The following is a 7,759-nucleotide window of genomic DNA, read 5'->3' as shown; positions in this document are numbered from 1 at the left end:
TGCTGAACTTGACTTGTGGACTAACCTGTGGACACGTCTTACATCACCCAGGGTCACTTCTCCTCTCGTCCACCAAAAAGGTGCCAACAAAGGAACAACGACCCAAAAAAACAAAAAGCTCATATCTTAGTAACATTTTTTTTTACTTATGCCCCTTCTCCCGCCCTTCTGGTGAAAATTATGAACACTGAGTCGCACTCACATTCTTGCGCACAGACTGATGAGGAGGCGCCTCCGCGTCCGTCCTGGGCCAATGGCGCACGGAGCAGCCTTATCACACTTGCACGCGGCTGGCCAATGGCGCGGCGCGCCCCGGCTCACATGACGTCTTTCTGTGCGCTCCCTGTCCTCTCAGCGCTCATTCCCGGCGAGTGCAGGCACCACTGAAGAGCTGGCATCGGCGGAATCGGACCACCACCGTCCCTCCCGCGCGGCTGACCTGTCCAGGTGTTATCAGACGCAAACTTGATGTCCTCCCGATGGGACGAAGTGCCCGGCGGTCTCCGAACGCCGCGTCCCCGCTGGAGGAGACTTTTTCTGTGTCCAAACGGAGAGACGCGCATAGACGAGACAATAACGCCCAGAAGTTCCTGAGATAAACTGTAAGTGGAGACTTTTATTTTTCCTTAACGCCGTCCTCTTTCAGGATAATCGTTGCATTTCGTGTTCATTTGTAGTCGACTTATATTCGAATATGACTGCGTTGCCACTTTTGCGTCCTGCTTTTTTCTTCTTTTTCTTTTCTCATTTAAAGGAGCTTTAAACATTAAAGAACGTTTTCTAACCATGCATGTTGGAAGATGTTTGACTTTGCTTTTTGTTTTTGGTCCTCAGAGTTGTGTTTTACGCTCCGTGCCGACATTCTTTTGTGTGTCTGTGTGAATGTTCCCATTGTGAGTGTGTGGCTGTCTCCGCGCGCCGCCATAGGATGAAATATAGATAAAAAGCGCACGGGAAACCCGGTGACCCCACTCAGGCAGGCAGGCTGTGCAACCGGTCCACGCGGCTCAATGAGGACAATTAGGGAGGGGGGAGCACAAGCCAGGGCTGCACTTCACTTCAGCCTGACAGCCAGGGTGGGGGCGGATATCAAATGTGTTATTTTAAAATGAAACAGAGCAAAATATTGAGTTAAATGCTTATATATATATATATATATATATATATATATATATATATATATATATATATATATATATATATATATATATAAATTCCAGTCCATTTCCAGTAAATATATGAGGTCATGTCACTTCAGTGAACCTTTTTATTGATTGGAAATTAGGGGGTGCTGAAGGTCAAGGGAGAGGTGTGTGTGTGGGATGTGGAGGGAGGGAGGGGTCACTAAATTTATGTACATTTGAGGGTCAAAGCAAAACATTGGTGCCCTCTGATTTTTTTCTTCTTTCCTGCCTTCTGCACAATCAGAAAGAAAATGAAGCGGGGGGACCGGGACCATTTGATGTTTTGAAAGGATGGCTTTAATTAGGACCTGTAAAAACTGTCTGCCCTGTTCTGTGAAGCAGCAGTCTGGAGGAGGGAGGGGAGCGAGAGAGAAAAATAATAAAAGCGAAAGAAAAGCAAACCGACACAGAAAGTCACTTCAGCGAAGGATTGTCTAATCAAATTTTTATAACCCTCCTCTTTTCTTCTCGTGGCTCCCTCCCCTGACTCCCACCCTCTCTTCCTTGATGCTGGTGGTATGTAGGCAGCGCTCTTATTCCCTCTTTGTCTGGCTGCTGCGTTCTCTACACTCACCCACCCCGTCCTCCCACCCTCAGCCTAACTATTGCATCCACTTGGCTGACCCCAGACACCTGAAGGCTAGACATAATGATCAAGAGAAGTTTCACTCTGTCTGAAGTGCAGCCAGTTGTTTAAGGTTTTCATCTTCTCCTCCCTCCCTTTCTTTCTCTCTCCTATTTTTTTTTTGTTCCTCCTGGCATGGTTCGCCCTGCCCATGTGTCTGCTTCTTTTCCTCACTCCTCAACCCCAATCAAGACACGCTATGTTGTTTGTGAGTGTGTGTCTTTGCGTGCTTGGTATGAGGGTTGCAGTTTCATTGCTACTGTGCTGCTGTCGCTGGATCTTGGATGAGTGTGGGTGACTCACAGAGCTGCAACACACACTCATGAGGAAACATCAAAGGCTTCTTCTATGCTCCTTTGGGTGTGTGTGTGTGTGTGTGTGTGTGTGTGTGTGTGTGTGTGTGTGTGTGTGTGTGTGTGTGTGTGTGTGTGCGCACGAGTGAGATTTTAGCTGTGTTGTTGTTAAGGCAAGCATCTAGAAGATTTCTTTCTAAATAATTTCTGCTCCATCACTATGGAGGACTTTGAATCTTAAACATTTTCTTAGGTTTTTGATTCTTTTTTTTGTATTAATTTATAGTCTTGTTAAAATATGGCTCATAAACCACCACTAGGACATTTTTAATGAGCAGAAGCCAACATAAACCTACTTTTGACTTAAATAAGGCAATGTTCATGACATTTCTCTGATTGTTAACTTGAACTTGATTAAGATATTGTTGCCATTTAAATCCTAGTTTGGGGCAACGTTTGGGAACTTTTCGATTGTGTTAATTTTTGATCATGGATGACATCATTGTCCTTCTACGGCTTTCGCTAGACGTCAAGCTAGCTTCTAGAAAATGGCGAGGTGGGGTCTTTTGTTGGATGTTTTTTTTTTTTTTTTGCTGTTTCCAGTGGAATATGATGATGTTTTCGATCTGCTGCCAGTTGTTTTTCTCCACTGTGCCCATTTTTGATAAACTTGTTTGTTAGAGGATTATCCCCTAACAGCTGGAAGGGCTCTCGCCGCGCATCGACTACAAAGTAATCTTCTCAAATAGGATGTTTTGATGACTGAGTGGTGGTAAAATCTGCACAGAGCTTCAGTCGAAATCCTCCCTCTTGTTTTGTTTTCGGACCCTTTGCGTCATGGCATCGAAGAGATTTGAAGTTGTGTCTTCTCCTGCCACCACCCTTTGAAGGGGAAGTAATAAAAAGCTGAATGGGTGCAACAAGCTGTTCCTCCCTCCTAGACTTTGAGGCTCTCTACCTGGAGATGAATAGGAGGCCCCTCTGTATCGAAGGAGGAGAAGGGAACGTTTTATTGAAGGCTGAAGATGTGGGGGATGCGTTATGGCTCATAGACACTTGGTGTGAAGTAGTCTGGTTGTGACATTTTCAGAAAATGGCTGTCTACTGACTCAAACTGCTGTCTTTTAGATAATTCCCAACATTCCCCCAGAAGATGAATCCCGTTTTAAGATCGTATTCATGTGGGTGTTTTGAAAACATTAAAAACAAATTATGTGGTTCAATCTAGCCTGAAGGCAAAAGTTTTTTTTTTTGTAGCTTGAAAACACAAAGTCCGCGATAACAACGTTGAACGGTCACAGAGGCACAGATTAGGATTTAAGAAACCAGATTCATGCGTGGAGGAGCTAAGTCATGGTCAGGAATGTGAATGGTGGTGTCATTCAATTACAACCATGCCCTTTCCTTGGAAAAGTCCCCAGCCGTGAAGAGGTTAATTGTTTTTGAATCTTCATCCGAGGGGAGAAAATAGGAGAACCAGAGGGATAATTGAGCCGCTGATAGTTGAGTGGGTTATGGATTACTGTGCCATTCCAAAAGGAGAAAAAAGGAGGTGACCAGGAAAGGAAGGAGAGAAGGGGAAAGGAAGGAAGAGGCGTGAAAGGCTCGCTTGTGAGATGCAGCCGCGGGGGCCGTCTGGCCTCCTTAGGAAAAAGGGAAAACTCCAATCCTGTTTAGCCCACAAGGTGACCCGTGGCCCCTCGCTTGCCCCTCCCTGCTCCAGGTGCAAGCCCTCACTGCTGGCAGCTCACACACACACACTCAACAAGCCCATTTTTCACACGCAGCACGCACTGGGGAAAACACCACATGAAAATGCAGATCTCTTTCTCATTTTCACCCCCTCCCTGCTTCTTTTTCTTCATGCTATTCCATTGTTTGGGGTTAAATATCCAAGTCTACTCATCAGGATGGGGGGAGTGCTGTGAAAATGTTTTTTTTTATTAGGTGTTTTCCAACCAAGAAGATGGATAATTGTCTTTTAAAAGGAAGTAAATTAGTTTTTTTACATGGTGTAATAATCCCAGAAGTGTAAATCAGAAAGATGTCATGTATAATTACTACAGCGCTTGATATTGCCACAGAAAACCACCTCAGGCCATTAGCAAAAGTTTCCCGATGTTATTAATGGGCGTTAATAAATTTCAAGAAAGCCCAGATTGAATGAGGCCTGTGCATGGCCCGCTGGTTAAAGCACTGTAAGGTTAATGAACCAATCTACATACTTTGTGCTGCCATCTGGGTGGAGTGACGAGGCAGATGCTCCCGACTCTGCACTGCTGCGCCGAGTTGTTCAACATGGAGGAATGTGTCAAGTCCTCAGAGGTCAGCGAGCACGTCGAGCTTCTGGCCAGAAACATTTAAGAATGGACTGCAGATCAATGCTGCTGAAGAGGGGCTTTCTGACCAGGCGGCTTCTGTTCTACGTGCTTGATTTTATTCAGCCCCCGTTTTCAAATGGATGAAGGAGAACGCCTGTTCAACACGAGAACTCCTACGTGTGGATTATACCCTTGACCTGTTGAGCCCCAGGATTGGACCAAACGTGACAGAGGTAATCAAAAAATAAAAAGGAACAAAAATCATTGGTGGGTGCTTGAGACATGGAGAAAGAGAGGATTAGGATCTTTTTATCTCTTTGTCAACCTCGTTGGTCATATTCCAAATAGTTTTGTGGACAATGAGGAATTAAATGAGGTCAGTCAGATATCAGTAAAGCAGTGTGAAAAAAGAGGAAGTTGCTTTTTAAAAAGAACCAAACGATCAGGATGGAGTTGTCATCCAGACCAAACAGTCATAATGGCGTGGTCATCCAAACGAGAGGATCAGGATGGCGTGGACATCACTTTGCCCTGTTTGCTGGGATCAGAAAAGGGAATGACTCTTTGCAGTAAAGCATGTTCAGCCTTGGGGCAGCTCGATTTCACTAATCCCTCTGTTCATGTTGAAATATGTCTGAAAATAGGCTAAATTAAAGAAAATGTTTTCATGTGTTTGGATGTTCTCAGATATTGTGCATATTATAGGAACCGAGTGTTTGGACGGGTAAAATGGGGAATAGGGAACGATTCCTGCTTCATGTACGATGAGGAAAATACCGAGCTATCTCGCTAAACCCCGTGTTTTCCACCAAGGACGGTGATTTTCACCTCATTCAGTCACTTGCCTGAGGAAAATAAAATCACCCAGGTTTTGCGCTGACAGCATGTTAGAGCTGGTGCGGGTGTTTGTCTCAGATTAGCTCTTTGTGCCACTCGAAGAGCGAAAAATAGTGAAGGGATAGGAGCGGTGGGGGTGGGGACAATCCAGACACAATCCCAGTTGAAAGAAATCATTTGCACAATTTTCTGAAAGCAGTATTTGTCCAGTTGGAAGGCGCTGTCACAGCCCATCGTGGAATGTGATTTAACAAGACGTTGTGAGCCACAAAGCCAGCTGAACACTCTCCAGGTAAATGCAGATAAGGTGTTCTCAAGTTTCTCTTTCTTAAAGACGCCTGTTTTTTTTTTTTCTGGTAGTTCTGACACAAACGCTGCCAGAACTTCTGTTGGAGCTTAGCTTGTAAAGCACTTGCTGAGGAAAGATGAAAAGACATCACGGCTACACTTTATGCCTGTAAATTTTATCCCTGGAAAAAGTAGCACAGAGGAGCATTGGGTTTCTTGTTTTTCTTAAAGGATTATCAGGATGTGTCTTTTTTATTTTAATCCACTCACTCTTCCTTTAAACCCCTCCAGTTTCTCACTTTAAAAAAAAACTCCAGTATGAAAACTCAGACTTGCAAGAGCCAAGTAAGTGAGCAGCAGATGTAATTAATGGGAGTTCATAGATTGTGATCTGTTGCTCACTAGCGGCTCAGATAAAATAAGACGGCATGCTTCTGCACATGTCTGTCGTTATCTCAAGTTTCGAACCCCCTACCATTTTTTTCTCCTGGCGACTCACTTCTTTCCAAACAGTTTATGCTTGAAAACTTCCTAGGGTGAGCTGCATATTTTCTGCGTTTTATCGTCAATGAGGGAACATTGGGCATAATGAAGTTCTGTTTCCCAGCGTGAGTTTGGGAGGCTCATGATTACAAATGCTCCTCTCATTGTCTCCCATCATCTCTTCCCTAATTGAAGACAATATAACGAGACAATGGGGTCTCGCTCATCATTCTGCATCAGTGGCGCTGTGTATGGAACGTGCCAGTCGGTTGAAAAGCGGGGCAGCGATGGTGGGTGGTGTGGGGTGGGTACGTGTGGATACTCCAACGCGCTCAAGCTTGTTTAATTTGGACCAAGAAGATGGACAATTAAACTACAGCTCCCAGGGGAGCTGTTCATTTTTTGGTCAGCTTCTCCACTTCATGGCCGCCTGCCCTTGTAAACACTCGTGGATGTGTCTGGGACGTGCCTGGGGGTGGGTGGGGAGCGGGAAGGGGGGTTTGTAGGCGGGAAGGTCTGCCTCTGGAGGGGTTGTCTCAGACGATTAGGACAGCTGAGTGAAGAGGGTCCCTCTGTGCTTGGCCCCCTTCACCTCCCTAATGTGCTCTGAATAAGTCCACCTCCACCCTGAGTTTGTTGAGGGTTTGGGTGGGAGGTAGGGTGGGGTGGGGGGACGGGGCGGGGTAGGGATTATGTCTGGCTATGGTTTAGGAGTGTTTGTCATCTGCCCTCTCGAGGCCTACATCGGTCCCTTTGTCTGAGTGTCAAACCGACAATGTCAAACACACAACGTGCTTACCCAATCAGGGCATCCTGGGTTGAGAAGTGATACAGAAACTTACCATTGATTATTTTTCTTTCATTTAGGATTCATTTATCTGAAGTTGGAATTAAGCCTGGCAATTCTGATTTATTTCATTAGTAAAAAAATAAATAAATAAAAATACAGAAATATTTAAAAATGTCAACATTTTAGCTTTTAGCATATTAAAAATGATCGAGCATGTTTAAAAATAAGGTCATGACTGCATCTTATTGCTTGATCAATTATTTAAGTATATCATTTATTTTTGGCACTTCTGTAAATGACAGTATTTTACACAAATGTGACCCCAGGAGGAACATTTCAGAGTATAATTATCATAAGGAGTTTTCCTTTGACTAAACACAGGGTTTTAGTATGAGTCACCAAAAACTCAGCTAGATATGGGTGCATGATGATGTTCAACAGTCGTGAAAAGTAAAATCCATAATTAGAATTGAGCAGTTTGCTTTTACAGATTTGTAGCAAGTTTATGAAGTAAGAAACACATCGTACGATCTTAATGACTTTTTAAACAACTTGCATAAATGAGCTTTTTTTCTCTGTAACTTTGGAATGTTCGGATTTGCTTTTTCTAAAAAAAGAGAAATAAATGTGTTAAATTAGAACATACTAGAAGAGTCTCGCTGACAACCAATTACAATATCTACATTACTAAAAAGGACTACTATTTTGTGTGTTTCAGAGTGAATTTCTAATGGTTAGTTATCATACATAAATGCAAAATGAACAAACTGCTAGTCTGACTCAGCCAAGACAAACCATCTTTACAATCCCCATAATCAAAGTTATTTATGTCAATGTTACAAGCATATCACCAAAAGCAGCAAAATGTAACACTTATTGCACATTTCTCCAAACTAAGGCTGACCAGGAAACCATCTGCAGCAGGTAAGAAATTCATT

The 7,759-nt window shown here is 43.7% G+C and overlaps 1 long non-coding RNA gene across 3 annotated transcripts in view; it reads left to right on the top strand.

The window, feature by feature from the left end:
* Positions 1 to 215: 215 nt before the first annotated feature.
* LOC107392767 (uncharacterized) overlaps positions 216 to 7,759 on the top strand; it is a 34,260-nt gene continuing 26,716 nt past the window's right edge. The window contains exon 1 of one of the 3 annotated variants that reach the window (XR_001573829.3): positions 216 to 602. This is a non-coding gene — a long non-coding RNA (uncharacterized lncRNA). The remainder of the gene's footprint in view (positions 603 to 7,759) is intronic. The other 2 variants (XR_008566158.2, XR_001573828.3) reach the window with 2 other exon arrangements.

The sequence above is a fragment of the Nothobranchius furzeri genome, chromosome 8 (assembly GCF_043380555.1).
Source record: "Nothobranchius furzeri strain GRZ-AD chromosome 8, NfurGRZ-RIMD1, whole genome shotgun sequence".
Lineage (NCBI taxonomy): Eukaryota > Metazoa > Chordata > Actinopteri > Cyprinodontiformes > Nothobranchiidae > Nothobranchius > Nothobranchius furzeri.
This window is presented reverse-complemented; position numbering and strand designations above follow the sequence as displayed.